Genomic DNA, 16,133 nt, shown 5'->3' on the forward strand with positions numbered 1-16,133 from the left:
GAATGGAGGCAGGGCTGCAAGCAGAAGCCTGAAAACGCTGCTCTAAGCTTTTATCCTCTTTTTTGGCTTCAAGATGGTTCCTGATACTTGAGGATACAGGTTCCTATTCCTTAGAGCAATTTCAAGGTAAGAGAATTGTGAATGTAAAATCTATCATCTAAATGGGAAGCTGTAGCCTGGGTGACTCGATCTGACAGAATAGCTTGGAAGCTTGGCAGCTGAAATGAGAGCCACAGATTTTTAAAAAAATATATATCTCATTTCTTAATACAAGAGCCTTGTTAAAAAAAAATTAAGGGGTAAGACCTGGTGGTCCAGTAGTTAGGATACTGCACCTCCACTGCCGGGGGCCCAGGTTCAGTCCGTGGTCAGGGAACTAAGATCCCACAAGCTGCAGTGTGGCCAATAAATTAATTTATAAAAATTAAAACAGAAATAGTGAGTTACTCTGTGATACCACCTGCCCAAAGATATCACTGTTAACTGTTCAGTGTATCTTCTTCCAGACTAAAATTTACCTTCTCCTAAATGATTCTATAGTATTCCATTACATGGATAACTACAAACCATTTTAGTCCCCTATTAAACTTTTGAGCTGTTCCTTTTTTGCTATTATAAATGCTGAAAAGAGTATCTGAGAATATACATTTTGCACACCTTTCATTTCTTATAGGATAAATACCCAGATGTACTAACTGCTAAATCTGCAAATTTAAATTTAAAAAATTTTAATTTTAAACTGCTAAATCTGCAAGAATAAACCCGAACATTTTTAGTGTTGACAGATATTGTTAGATTATACTCACAGACTTCCCATTTTCCCACACCTTCATCTGCACTGTTAATTATCATTTTTTAATGTAGGAACTGCAAACTCAAATGCCTAGAGAAGACTGGAAGGAAACATAAATGGATGAAGGAGGCCATGTGGGTTTGTGACAAACCTGAGTGTGCATGCTCATTTAAAGAGGGCAGCCACACATATATACAATGGAATATGACTCAGCCATAAAAAGAAACGAAATTGAGCTATTTGTAAGGAGGTGGACAGACCTAGAGTCTGTCATACAGAGTGAAGTAAGTCAGAAAGAGAAAGACAAATACCGTATGCTAACACATATATATGGAATTTAAGAAAAAAATGTCATGAAGAACCTAGGGGTAAGACAGGAATAAAGACACAGACCTACTGGAGAACGGACTTGAGGATACGGGGAGGGGGAAGGGTGAGCTGTGACAGGGCGAGAGAGAGGCATGGACATATATACACTAACAAACGTAAGGTAGACAGCTAGTGGGAAGCAGCCGCATGGCACAAGGATAACGATTCAGTGCTTTGTGACCGCTGGGAAGGGTGGGATAGGGAGGGGGGGAGGGAGGGAGACACAAGAGGGAAGAGATATGGGAACATATGTATATGTATAACTGATTCACTTTGTTATAAAGCAGAAACTAACACCATTGTAAAGCAATTATACCCCAATAAAGATGTTTAAAAAAATAAAAATAAAAAAATAAAGAGGGCAGCCACTACTCTGTTCCAGCCAACAGATGCCATGTATCAACAGAAATCCAGGCCCAGTGCTGGACCACCCAATTTATCAAGAAGGCCAGAAATGGAAAATTTTATGAAACTCTTGCAGGTTTTAAATGTTGACAACTAACATGCTTTTATTTAAACATCCAGTTAGTCAAACAAAACACATCTATAAGTCAGACTACATTTAGCACATGGAATTTTGTGCTACGGTGAAAATGATATAACACTATTTTCACTGTGAATCTTATTATTCATGCAGTTTATCTTTTCCTATGCTTACCAACAGAGGATATATCTATTCAATTTTGGTTCATACTGTCAGCACCCTTCAAAGAAAAGATGCTTATCTTTTCTTTCAGATTCAAATCTACAACAACAAATACTGGACCAACAAAAAAAAGATATGTAACTTCAGATACAGAAGCTAAGAGTCTTAACTGACCTGTATGCCCAGAAAAGGCTTATGAAGACTCACTTGGGACTGAAATACTATACTCTCCTCAACATACTTAAAGAACCCCAAGATTTTGAGAGAAAACACCAATTTGTAAAACTATGTATAACTCTGAAAAGGGTGGCTTTAATAATCCAGGGTTTCCCTCCACTACCTAATACATTTGCCTAACACAGCAAATTTTCTTCTTGGTGAGACATCAGAAAAGGAACAGAATTCCCACACATCTCCCTTTGTTATCATACGCTGAATTTAAACAACCACTTTCAGCTTTTTTAAAAAAATGAAATAAAGCACAGGTTTATAGGAATCCTTCTCTGCTCTCAAAATATTACTGCAATACTGCTCCCACAGAAATAATTTCAGCAACCTATCTAATTTCAGAGTTTCTTCTCATTCCTTCTTAGTCATCCATTACATATCTCCAGACCCAGATGTTCAAGCATTCCCTGAACCCACCATAGATAATGGCAGAGATCCATGACTATCCAAGGATCCAACAAGAGCCTTTGAATGCAACTATCTTTTCATCAATTGTAAACAAGTCCTAAACTCTTGGCTCCATAGGGAGTCTCTATCAAGTCAGTATAAACTCTGAAATAGGGGCAAAGGTCAAGGGGATGAAGCTCAGCCTAAACTCTGGATCTCATCCCACCCCCACCCTGTTCAAAAGAATTCTTATCAGAAAGGGACTCCCCAGCAAAAGGCCACATTCAGGCGACGTGATCTTGCAGTGGTCTAGCAGATTCAGCTGAAGCTTTGGAAGCAAGGCTCTTGGAACTGTTATGAATGTGAAATACCAATATCACAAACAGAATGTTGTGAAGGAAAGGTGACATAAAGGGGAAAACCAAGGGAACTTATCTTATCTTCATTTGTTTCAGGAAAGAACCTGTTTGATAATACATAGTGGAATAATCCTGAACCTCAGAAGAAATCTCTTTGGGAACCTATTCCACAGTGAATTACTCTACTTTACATCCAAAATAACTCTAATATATGCAAAAGAGCCCAAATGACACTTAGAAAATAGTCTTCCTTCTGTACATAAAAGGCCCCATTATGTATGTTATAAATCCTTATACTGCCTTAAACTCTTCCATTAGCATCTGAGACTTGCCACAGTCAAGAGAGCTAGAAACAGGATAGAAGATTCATTAAAACAGCAGCTCTGAAGTCCCAGATGTTTCTCCACTGTGTACTCTGGGGTGAGTCATTTAACCTCTCCAGGCCTTAGCAGTCTCATCTGTTAGGATAGGAACAGTATCTTTTCAAACAGGCTTTATGAGTGCTTAATGAAAAATGCACATGAAGCATTTAATGTGTAATAAATATTAGCCATTATTATTATTACTAACTACTATTATGTAGTAAAAGCCACATATCATCAAATTTTGTGTCTGTCGTTCCTGACTAAACCAGAGTCCCTTGAGGGCAGGAACTGAGTCTTAGGCTTGGCACACACATCAAAGGGAAAAAGAGAAATGGGGAGGGAAGGAAACAGCGGACTAGGTATTGCAAAGTCAAACTTACATTTAGATATTTTATACGCTATAACCAACCCTTCTCACTCCCACTGAATATGTTCAAAGTACCTAGCACATAAGGAATACTCAATAAATGTTAATTTTCTTTGATCTCTAACACTCAACCTTAAGTTCATTATCTGCAGACCACACTTGGGTTTATATAAACTGTTTTCTGAGATTAAAAATTGTGACATATAGGGCTTCCCTGGTGGCGCAGTGGTTGAGAGTCCACCTGCCAATGCAGGGGACGTGGGTTCGTGCCCCGGTCCAGGAAGATCCTACATGCTGCGGAGCGGCTGGGCCCGTGACCCACGGCCGCTGAGCCTGCGCATCCGGAGCCTGTGCTCCGCAATGGGAGAGGCCACAACAGTGAGAGGCCCACGTACCAAAAAAAAAAAAATAAATTGTGACATATAGTTTGACAACTAGGAATAGACCCATATGACATGGTACAGAATGTTGGAATTTTGGAATGAACCTATGGGTAACTCTAGCTGAGATGTACATTTCTCTTTTATAGCTTGAAGGATCCACAGAAAGTCTCCTTGGGATCCCAAAACACTTGACAGATGAATGCAAAGCCAGAGCAAACTAGTGATGTTAGGCTGTCTTATTCTGAAGCTGTTTTTTAAATTGCCTGTTCATCCCACATCACTCATGGATCTCTGCCTGGTGGGCATCTATCAGTATGGCAACAGAGGGCAAAGATTAATTTAACTTTCAAGTCTTCTAAAATGCTCATTTATCCAGCTCTTTGCTCAGTAGGGGAAAATATATACATATGTGTGTGTATATATATATATATATATATATATATATATAAAAGTCTGAGTCAGCAAGAATCCCAAGTATGCAGTCTTTTAAAAATGGTAGGGACTTCCCTGGTGGCGCAGTAGTTGAGAATCCGCCTGCCAATTCCGGGGAAATGGGTTCAAGCCCTGGTCCAGGAAGATCCCACATGCCGAAAAGCAACTAAGCCTGTGTGCCACAACTACCGAGTCTGCACTCTAGAGCCCGTGAGCCACAACTACTGAAGCCCGTGAGCCATAACTACTGAAGCCCGTGCACCTAGAGCCCATGCTCTGCAACAAGAGAAGCCACTGCAATGAGAAGCCCGTGCACTGCAACGAAGAGTAGCCCCTACCCGCTGCAGCTAGAGAAAGCCCACACGCAGCAACAAAGACCCAATGCAGCCAAAAAAAAATAATTAATTTTTAAAAAGTACCATAGGATTTATAAATAAATTAAATTAAATGGTAATGGCACATCTTTAATTACACAAATTTCTTCCTCAGCATGCTCTCTCTAAGACCTTGCTACTGACCAAAGAGAAAGTGCATAATCTGAGTATTTATTTTAAATAAGCAGAGGGTTAACTCCTTTAGTTTCCTAAGAGGTTAAATAAATGGGTTGGCAGATGGTCGTTTTGGTTACCTGCTGCTGGTTGGGCGAAGGGGCCCAAAACACCCTAACAGTCAACCAGATGGTAAGAACAGTCTTGGCCAGCAGTACGTGAGCTCCACTCCTTTGAGGGAACTATTTACTTGAAGCAGTAACTTACACCTGCTAACATCTGGAATGATTTATCTTTGTGTCATTAGGCAACAGAGGATAGTTTAATTGAATAAAGTGGTTACAACAGTCGTTAGGTACAGAAAGACTGAGAATTTCAACATTATGCTACATAGGCTAGAATAGCATACACTTAATACTGTTTACCATTTGCCAAGCATTATTCCAAATGCATATATTACTTCCTTTAATCTCCACAATAGCCTTGTGAAGTAGAAGTACTTTTTTATTGTCCCCATTTAACAGATGAGAATACTAAGGCACAGAGAGGTTAAATAACTTAGCCAAGATTACAGAGCTAGTAAATACTGAAGCCAAGTTGAACTCAAGCAATCTTGAGCCAGAGTCCATGCTCTTAATTCAGAAGAGTTTTGGCTTATATAAAAAGCTAAAGGGCTCACGTGAAATGCAGACAAAAAATTTATATAAAACTATGTTCACGGGCTTCCCTGGTTGGCGCAGGGTTGAGGGTCCGCCTGTCGATGCAGGGGACACGGGTTCGTGCCCCGATCCGGGAAGATCCCACATGCCGCGGAGCGGCTGGGCCCGTGAGCCATGGCCGCTGAGTCTGCGCGTCCGGAGCCTGTGCTCTGCAACGGGAGAGGCCACAGCAGTCAGAGGCCCGCGTATCGCAAAAAAAAAAAAAAACTATGTTCACTGTGGCACTATTTATAATGTAGCAAAAACTGCAAACAACCTAAATGCCCAACAATAGGTAAATGGTTAAATAAACCATGGTAAACATATTCACTTACAATGAAATATTATCTTGCCATTAAAAATATTTATGAAAACTGTTTCATGACTTGGGACAGTGTTCCCAATGTAATGTTGAGTGGGGGAGCAATAAACAGCATACAAATTGTATATATGATTTCTAACCACGTAAAAAATAAGCTCAGACACAAACTGGAAGGACATATTCTCAAATAAGAAACAATGGTTATTTCCAGGTGGTGGGGTTAGGGGTGTTTATAGTTTTCTTTTAGTGTTTTCCACAATGAACACGCATTATCCTACCATCAGTTTAAACAAAGGCAATTTTTTTCTTTTAATCAAGCTGCACGAAAATCCTCAAGCAGTTGGTATAAACAGCTAAAAAGCTTCTAATCTGTCTAAACTTCAAGTAGTTACTTTCCTTGGCATAATACCCTTTAAACACGAAACAACATAGTCAGTACATACCAAAAAGAATGCTCATCTTCAAATTTGGAAACTGAATTAAAATACGAGTATTTTCAATTTCGGTCAGTGTTTATTCTCTAATTATTTGTAGGATTATTTTACAAGAAGAGAAATGGATTAAACTATTTAGAGGCAAGAACCCAGGAATGGTTTTGCTGAAATAGAGTAAGGGACAAAAGTCTGACTAGGGAGGAAGAACAGCTGTTGCTAATCCAACTATTTACCCTTTGACCCTCTATCTGGCCAATAACTGAACAGTATCAATTGTTTTCCTGTATTATGTGCTGTTTACAAGCCCTGAGAGGCATGAAAGGAATTAATAATTTAGCCTAGATAGCCGACAGCCTTTATTGGGGAGCCCCTTGTCTGTGGGACAGAAATCAGAGCAAGTAACTGTCCTGAAGTCATAGGTCCCTTTACTGTTCTTGTTTTATAGCCTAATTGGTCCCCAAACATAAATCAATTATTTCTCCTGTTTTAAGAAACAATGACTTCTATTCTCTAACTTCCCTTACATCAAGTCAGTCCTTGTTCTCTTGAGTTTTACAACTACACGGTAAGCACGATGGCTGAGGAAAAAACTTGGGGAGCAGGGCAGACTGGGGTTATTTGGAAACAGAAGCACAGAAAGGTTATGCTGTTTTGAACTTCTCTTGACCTCTGACTGCCCTTCCCTTATGCTAATAGGCAGGGTACAGAGATGCTTCTTGTAGAAATGAACTTAGCCTGAACCTGTGCTGTAACATTGGACTCCAGGAAGCCCAGGAATCATAGGAAGGCAGCCAGAGCATGCTACCCATATGGTCTATCACAAAAAATGTAGGGGAAAAAAAAAGGCTATACAAATTTTACAAAGTCAGTCTTTCCTCATCCAGTTCCAACATGTTGCCCCAAATTTGGTGTCTACAACCACTGCCAAGCAAAATGGGAAATCAGCAACAATGGTATTTCCTGGTCCAAAATAAGCAAGTATGAGTAGGCCTTCCTTATCAGGAATTTGGGGGGTAAGGGAGACATTGGAGCCTCTAAATTCCAAAGATGCATCACAAAGAAAACCCTATTATTCTCCATCTAATGTGCAGAAGTTGTGAAATATTAACATAGATGTCATTCATTCCTTCCCAATCAGAAGCCATGGAATTTGTAGTATCAACAACCATAACCAACTTTACACAACACATGTGTACAGCCCATTTCAATCTTGAGGTGTGCTATGACTTGGTAGGACTGAGCATGCTCAATTGAACCCCAAGATTGACTCAGCACAGATGATAAACTTTTGTTTCTTCCCATTCATTATTATAATGTCAGATCTTTATGTATTTCTTCAAAGAGAAAGACCAAAAATACTAACTTCACAAAAATAACATGGGGACTATTGAAAATATTGGCCACATAAGCTAAGTAGGACTTTTAAAAGAAAAATGATTTTTTTAGGTAATTCCCATTCTATACTGATATATAAAATTATGATTCAGTATCTGTTCATTCTCATGGAATGGAGAGGTATATAAAGCACAATATCTAGCTAGAGAGTCTATGCAGAAATGTTAAATGAGTTAGAATTACTTGGCCCAGAAAGAACAATAATCCAAAAATAATCTTCATAAGAATATCAAGTGCCTTTCCTAGAAGATGGGCATGAGTATTTTCAATTGCTACTAAATGCAGAAAAAAAGAATAAATTTGGATACTATGTGCTAAATTAGAGGTTTAAAAAAGTGTATTTTGAAATAATTCCAGACAAGGAAATATTTTCCAATAGACTATTAATAAATTAGGGCAGGACATAGATTTATTTATTTGTGTATCCCTGGAGCCTAGAACTGGGCCTGTTGCAGAGAACATTCAATGTTAAACTGAGTTCTCAATTATCTGGCTTGTTTTATGTGTAGTTCTATCTGAAAGATCACAGGGCATGTCAATATCCTTCCTAGTGTTCAAAAACGCTTCTATGAGAAGACCATGACTCGAGAATTTACCTTTTCCTCCTCCTAAATGACGGCTATTCATTAAGAGAAAGACAGTGAAAATAGTGTGTTCACTCACAGGTAATGGGATGTTAGGTAGGAAGGTGGGGTAAACTGAGCCTATATTACCTACAAAGCGGATTCTGAACTTTATGACTTGTAGAAAGACAAATCTATTTCCCTGTTTGATAAGCATTATGAGACTTATTTTATCTTGTAATTAATAAGTTAGTTGAACAAACATGAATGTTTATACTATTAAGGTGTGTGAGGATAATATGAGAATGTCCACAGCTGATATTAGTCAGGATGGTGAGAAGGTGAACTTTATCGCTTACCTCAACAGCAGAATGGTGACCAATAACCAGCCCCATGACCCTAACAAGTACAAGAACTAGAAAAAATAACTCTAAATCATCTCATGGAGTCTCAATCTAAAGTATCATTCGACCTTTTGGTATTATAGCAAAATAAGGTATGTATACACTGAATATTCTCCATATCCTGGAATGGTGTATGCCACATTATGAGAGCACTATAAACACAGATGATTATCTATGATCAAGACTTATATAGTCCTGAAAAGCATCATTTAATTAGACTTTGAAATGGTCATTCTCATAACTTAAACTTAAGAATGTAGTTGAAGATGCTTTAGAAATTAAACTGTGGTATGAAGGTTATCAACCATAAATATCTAAACCTTTACATAATCCTTCTTTGAAATAAATTATATCAAAATTATGTCAACATTTTAAAAAGTGGTTGTGGGTATATGGTTGTATGTGTGCATAAATGAAAGCACAATTTTTGTTGGTGGTGGTTTCATGGATGATGGAGAACAAGAAACTAGTATTAAACAGAAATTTTCAGCAAAGAATTTTCTATTAAATGGCTAGACTCTGGCCACCAAATAACATGAGGAGAAGAAGAAGAAAACATAACTAGAAAAGAGAGAATGCCCTCCCCATAATCATAAATTAAAGTGAAATAAAATCTGTAAATAGGGCTTCCCTGGTGGTGCAGTGGTTGAGAGTCAGCCTGCCGATGCGGGGGACACGGGTTCGTGCCCCGGTCTGGGAGGATCCCACGTGCCGCGGAGCGGCTGCGCCCGTGAGCCATAGCCGCTGGGCCTGCGCGTCCGGAGCCTGTGCTCCGCAACGGGAGAAGCCACAACAGTGAGAGGCCCGCATACCGCAAAAAAAAAAAAAAAAAAAATCTGTCAATAGGTTTATAAATGTCATCTTAAGTTATACATTTCAAAGTACACACACATACACTTTTCTTACACATGAACACTGGGGAACATTCAGAACTTACTAGTGCTTGGGTCAAGCTCTGCCAGTTCGTCCTGACAAAAACCTAAAGAGAAAACAACAGGAAAAAAAGATTACAATTCATGAATTACTCCAAGGTGCCTCCAAATATGAAAAATCAAGTATCATATAGCGGGGAAAAAAAATCCAGACTCAGATGTCAAATCTGGATTTGAATCCTAGCTCTATAACATTTAGCTACTCTACATCCTTCTTTGAGCCTCCATTTCATCATCTTTATATAAAAAAATGGAGATAGTAACAGCACTTATCATGGATAGTAATGAGGATTAAGTGAGACACTGATATAAAATGCTTATTTAGCACAGTCCCTGGCACAGAGGAGCTCAATAAACAACAGCACAAGTAATTATGAGTAAGCATGCCAAAGTTAGCTATAAAAAGTTCATAATAAAATTACAGTGTACTTAATACTCGTCATGTTCTACTATGTTATCAATGAATTATTTTCCAAAAGAAAGCAAAATATACAAAATATGAACTTATAAAATATCCAACAGGATAATTTTACTTAAAATTTTCACAGTTGCTTAAGAATTTTACCTATACACACAAATGGGAGCAATTCTTCCATTAATAAATATGCTCTTCAAGTTGGAATAAATACCTCTCAAAGCACATTTCAGGCCCAAAAAATCTGAGCTACATCTTTCTGATTGGTGTGTAACTATCACACTGAAGAGAAAAATCAAGCACAGTGAGTGGCAAACACCCAGTAGGTGTTCTATATACACAGGTGATGAAAGTTCTATTTTCCTGGAATGACTGCTTACTCTCTCCAGTTTGCCTTCTACTCATTCTCAGAAAAGCTTTTTCTTGCCTCCCTTATCCTTGTCTCATACACAAGGTCAAAGCCCTGTTATAATTATCTATAATGTTTTGTGCACTCATCAGCAAGGAATTATTGGCTCAATGTCTCATGCCACTATTAGACTGTTCCACTAACAGTGTTCCAGCACCCCAGGGGAAGGGACCTGGCCTGTCTTGTTCACAGCTGTAACCCCATTATGTCTCACAAGCCTAGTACAAAGCAGATGTTCAATAAATATCAACTGTAGTATCTCAATGGTAAATTCAAAAACAATGGAGCAAAACTAGGACTAGAGGAATATAAGAACATTTTCTGTCATCAGAGCCAGGCAATCAGAAGCCAAAAGAGCAACTGAGTGTCATGGGGAGAAGAAGGATTCAAACAGCAAGTAGACTGTTTAAACACCACTTTTAAAGTCCTTGCAATCCTGGGCATTCACCAAACAAGCCACAGTCCTTCTTGGTAAAGAACTATTCATCATCCTTCAAGACCCAGCTCAAATATGACAACTATGAAACGTGGAAAACAGAAGAGGCCTCTCCTGCATTCACAACTTAAATAACTGCCTCCTCCACTAGACAGTGAGCTCTTCAAGGGTAGGGACAGTGCCATATCCATCTGCAGAGCTGCTTCTATGCCCGAAACAGTTGCCGATACGTTAAGTAAGGTGCTCAAATGCATGATGAACTAAACAGAAAACACAACCCTGCCTCTAGATCACAGTCTAGGGGAAGGAAAATCTAAGTCTAGGATCAGAAAATCTAAGTCTAGCCTGAAAAGTGTGTGGAATGTCTGAATGAGGAAATCTGATCTGGAAAACCAGAGTTTGGAAGCTGCTAAAGTGGATGAGATGCCTAAAAAGGCTCACCTCAGAGCAACTTTAAACCGTCTCTACCTAAACACATGGGGATCAGAAAAGCTGTGGAGAGATGCCAGGCAATGAGGAAATCACTCATTACACATGGGTCCAATACTGAACATCCTGCCAGAAATGAAACTGAGAATAAACACTCACTTAACATAAATTGACTCAAAAATAGGGCAAAAAACATGGGAAGGCAGAATAGTATAATGGGTAAGTTATAGTTCAAGCCACTTTTAGTTTAGTCATATGACTTTAGGCAAGTCACTCCCTATTCTGGACCTCAGATTCTGGACATAAAATGAAAAAGCTGTACCAGAAGTCTCAAGAAAAGACAAAGCCTAACACGTTTTCTGAAAACAACATTCGGAACTCAAAGTAACTAGATCAAACACAAAGACAGGGTGACTAAAAAAAAAGAAATACTATGAAAAATAGTTAAAGTGGACATCTATTGCTTTTATCTGCCTAGCAACCACTCCCCCCTTCTGGTTAATGGCATTCTGATTTTACTTTGGAGACTTATCCCTTTTACACTTTCAGTTGATATGACCCAAGTAGGATTGACCCTAACCCTACTATAAACTGGGATTAACAACAGCACTTACCTTATAGGTCTGTTAAAAGGATTAAATGAGATAGCGCATGTAAAGACTTTACACAGTACTTGACAAAGTCAAAGCTCAACATATGTGAGCTACTACTAACTAACCCCAAGGGTCCATCCAATCTAGTGCTGTATCTGTGGTACCAAAGAGGAGATTATAGGAGGGTTAACTATTGACTCATTCATGACACCATCCTCAAAGACCTGGAATGGAGCCCCCTAACATCACCAATGTAGTTTAATTACTTGCTGTGATTCTTGAACGTTTTTTAATATTTTGAGCCTATAAATTGTTTGATGCAATAATTCCAGATGTAGTACGCTACCCCCCGAGAAAAGAAGAACTCTGTATATTTGCCTTAAAACGAATTCCTAAAAAACAACAACAACAACAAAAAAAAAACGAATTCCTCCAGTGTTCACAAAGATCCCTGATTATGGAATTCAGTAACTATGTCTACAGTCCCTCCATCCAGTCCTGATACCACTGGCTAATAATGTTGTCTCTGGCTTTACAGCTCATCACTAATGCAGGAGGCTTGAGGAGATATGGAGAACAATGTTAATCCTACCTCCTGACAAGTCAATGGAATGGCTAGATCTGGCTACCGTTCTCAAACAGTCTCACCCAGATTCTCAGCAACCAGATCCAGCTAGCAAAATGATTCCTAGCTAGAAGAATCCAAACCACTGCTAGAAGTAACCCCAATGTGTGTTCAATTCAATTCAACACAGAGGCAAAGGATATCAGAATTGTTCAGTAAAAAGCAGACTCCTAAGGCACATAAATACACAAATATAACTCCAAAACCTTCTGCCTCACAAAATACAACACATTAAACAGATTAGGAAACGTTCTGAGAAATCCAGAGTCTTTGGCTGGTGACTTAAATTGCTTTAAAAAGGGAGAGACAAGAAACACAGATTGGTTCCTAAAATGATTGATATACCACTAAATCAGCATGCTCATAAGCAATTTGAAATTTAGTGCAAAGCTTATATATATTCTGTTACCACGGTTTAACTTAAAAGGCAGATGCATAGTGAAAAGGACATGGGTCTGAGTTAGAGTTGGATTCAAATCCCGTATCTGCCACTATTTTTGTTTAATTAACTACCCTATAGCTACTTCCTGAAATGGGGATAAAAATAACCATCTTGTTCAACTGTTGTGAGATTTGGTGAATATATATAAATAATCTACTTTATGGCAAGAGATCAATAAATGGCTCTCAGTCTAGGAATTTTCTTTAATACAAAGGAAGATCCAGTTGACAAGCTTTTCTCCAATAGGAAAGAATTTGGCAAAAACAAAAAGATCAGTGACTCCTTAATCTGTGATTGGCTACAGTAACAGATTTTGAAAATATTGATTTTTTTCTTTATTTACTATTTTTGGCTATAAAGTTATACATTTACCACAACAGGATCTTAAATAAACTTTGAGCATCCAATTTTTTCCCAAATGTGAACAAATAAAAGCTTATGGGTAATGCCACTTAACAAATTCAAGTCTAAAACACTAGCTAATTGTAATCTATAATGTGTTTTTTACAAAAGCAAGTTAAATGTTACTCTAGGAATGTTTTAATTTCATTCAATTTGACTGTAGGAAGGCAGCATGGTGCAATAGAGACATGGATCCTGGTCAGGATTCTGCCAATCTACTTTGAAGCCCACAAGGCAAAATTAAGGTGAGGCCCTTAAAAGGCAAAATTCTATAATTTTAATCAAACATATCATCTTTCCCCAAAACAGAAATCACATATTAACATTAGTTTAAATGTTTTAATTAAATATGATATATAACATTATTTTACCTAGTCAACTGCAATTCAAGTTTCATGTACTTTAAAATGTGAGATATGAAGTGAAGCAGAGCTTCCAGAAGAAAGGCAGGGATCTAGAAGGATTTTGAAACTATTCTGCCTTATTAGGTTCCCTACTCTGTGATCCCAATTCCCTCTGCTTCCCACACCAAATCACCATCAGGGCTACTGACCGTGAATTCAGGTTTTAGAGAATTTTGTTTTCCATACTCCCTAAGAAAAAAGCTAAAAATCTTTACCCAGGATTTGTACTGATACACAAGAGTCATTCACTGGTACTTTCTGGACCAACAGCTCTGGTCATCTGTGTCAGTTTCCCATCTACTTTGTGCCCCTGATCATGATTAGGTTCCCAATGAAACTCTGTGTCCTTCTTTCAGTCAGATCTGGTCTCAGCCCTAACTATCTCCAGCCTCAAGGCTGAGGCATATCCCAGGATCCCAGGAAAGGATGCTCAGTAAATGTTGAGGAACTACTTCTTTCTCCAAAAAGCAATGGTACTAAACCACATGATACCACAATGAAGTTCTCGCCAAAATATCAAGTTCTAAGAGAAAATAACAGTTTCAGTATTCTCTGCCTTCGAAGTCTAGACCAACAATGTCCAATTGAAATTCCTACAATGATGGAAATGTTCTCTCTCTTCATTATCCAAAATGGTAGCCACTAGCCACATGTGGCTATTAAGCACTTAGAATGTGACTAGTGTGACTGAGCAACTGAATTTTTAACTTAATTTAATTTTGATTAATTAAAGTAGCCACATAAGGCCAGTGGCTATTATAATGGAAAACATAAGACTAGAAAAAAAGTCCTCCCTCTTCTAAATGTATTATGCCAACTTTTAGACTCTGTTGCAGCTTTAAAGTAAATGAAATATGGAAATGCTTACGCTAGTGTTATTTACTAACCAATTCGTAAGTTTATCAGTTGTTATCAGAAAGTAATTCCATCAGCCTAGTAAATATAGTCACTTACTCCCTCAAATTAACGTTATTAAGTACCTGCCCACACTGTAGCAGCTCCTAGGCCTGGAAGATACAGGTATCAGTGAGAATGACCCTACTGTCAGAGAATGAATAGTCCAGAGGGGTACAGAATAAAAATTAACTACAGAGTACAACAATATGAATGTACTTAATGCCACTGAACTGTACACTTAAAATGGTTAAAATGGTAAATTTTATGTTATATATATTTTACTACAATAAGAAAAGATTAAAGCCAAATGAAATAAAGACAGCGAAGGAACTTCCCTGGTGGTCCAGTGGTTAGGACTCCACACTTCCACTGCAGGGGGCACAGGTTCAATACCTGGTTAGGGAACTAAGATCCCACATGCCGTGTGGTGCGGCCCAAAAAAAAAAAGATAGTAAAATAGATAATAACATTAAAAAAATTAATGGTAGGGAGTGAATGATGGACAGATTGGGACAGATAGACAAGGTGAAACTGGGAAGCACTGCAGAGTAGTAAGAGCATATATTTTGCTATCAGAACAGGTTTGAGTCCTGGCACCATCACTTACTACTGTGTTAACTTAGGAAGTGACTTCACCTATCTGAGCCAATTTCCTCATCTGTAGACTGTTGTGAGGATTCAATGAAATGATACACTTAGGGCAGTGGAAAGCGCTTAAGAGCCGCTATCAATATTAGTGAGAACACAGCAGCAACCATGGGGCCAGGGGCATGTGCAAGGGATAAGCATTCACCAGACAAACAGGGCTATTTGAGAAACATATGCAGAGGAAACCACATGTAAAAGGCATGAACAGAGAAAGTGAACAGTGTTACCTGGTAATGTGATTTGACTGGAGCCCCAGCCAGGGCCATATCATAAAGGGTTTTAACTGCCATACACAGGGAGTTTTTGGCTTTTATTCTATAGGCAACAGTCACTGAGGAAAGGAAATACATGGATACACCTAGGAAGTGTGTCAATACCAGCCCAACTCTGACTAACTTCAATACAGTGGTTCTAAAATTTCAACCAGGTAACTATAAGCATAAGGGTTAAAGGGATGGGAGGAAAGCGCTCTGAGAGGGTAGACAAAATACACATGGCAAACCATTCACAGCTCCTGAAATTCTAGGAACTCTTCCCATTTTTCAGGGCCCCTCCCAACTCCATCTCCTATACTGCTTTTGGTACAAAGAATGGCTTAGGTAGCGGCTGAAAAGGAATGTAGCTTTTTTTTTTTTTTTTGGTAACAAACATTAGCTAGCTAAACCATGGCCTGCCTTACAGTCCAGTCTGCAGCCTACAATTTAGCCCCAGACCCAAGCAAATACAGGAACACTTTTCTTTAGATTGGCTGAGCATTAAATTCACATCTGTCTCTTTCCTTTCTATCCAGTGAGTGGGATGCCACTTGCGCCATTAGCTTTTGTTTCTCACAGGCAACCTGATAAACTATATTTCAGGAATAACAGAA

At 38.6% G+C, this 16,133-nt stretch overlaps 1 protein-coding gene across 2 annotated transcripts in view; it reads right to left on the reverse strand.

Moving 5' to 3' along the window:
- NR6A1 (nuclear receptor subfamily 6 group A member 1) overlaps positions 1–9,613 on the reverse strand; it is a 174,273-nt gene extending 164,660 nt beyond the window's left edge. For both annotated transcript variants that reach the window (XM_024762789.1, XM_024762788.1), the window contains exon 1: positions 9,571–9,613. The gene's annotated coding sequence lies outside the window, so the exon portion shown is untranslated. The remainder of the gene's footprint in view (positions 1–9,570) is intronic.
- Between the last annotated feature and the right edge of the window lie 6,520 nt (positions 9,614–16,133).

Source organism: Neophocaena asiaeorientalis, unplaced genomic scaffold (assembly GCF_003031525.2).
Source record: "Neophocaena asiaeorientalis asiaeorientalis breed wild unplaced genomic scaffold, Neophocaena_asiaeorientalis_V1.1 scaffold78, whole genome shotgun sequence".
In the NCBI taxonomy this organism is placed as follows: Eukaryota; Metazoa; Chordata; class Mammalia; order Artiodactyla; family Phocoenidae; genus Neophocaena; species Neophocaena asiaeorientalis.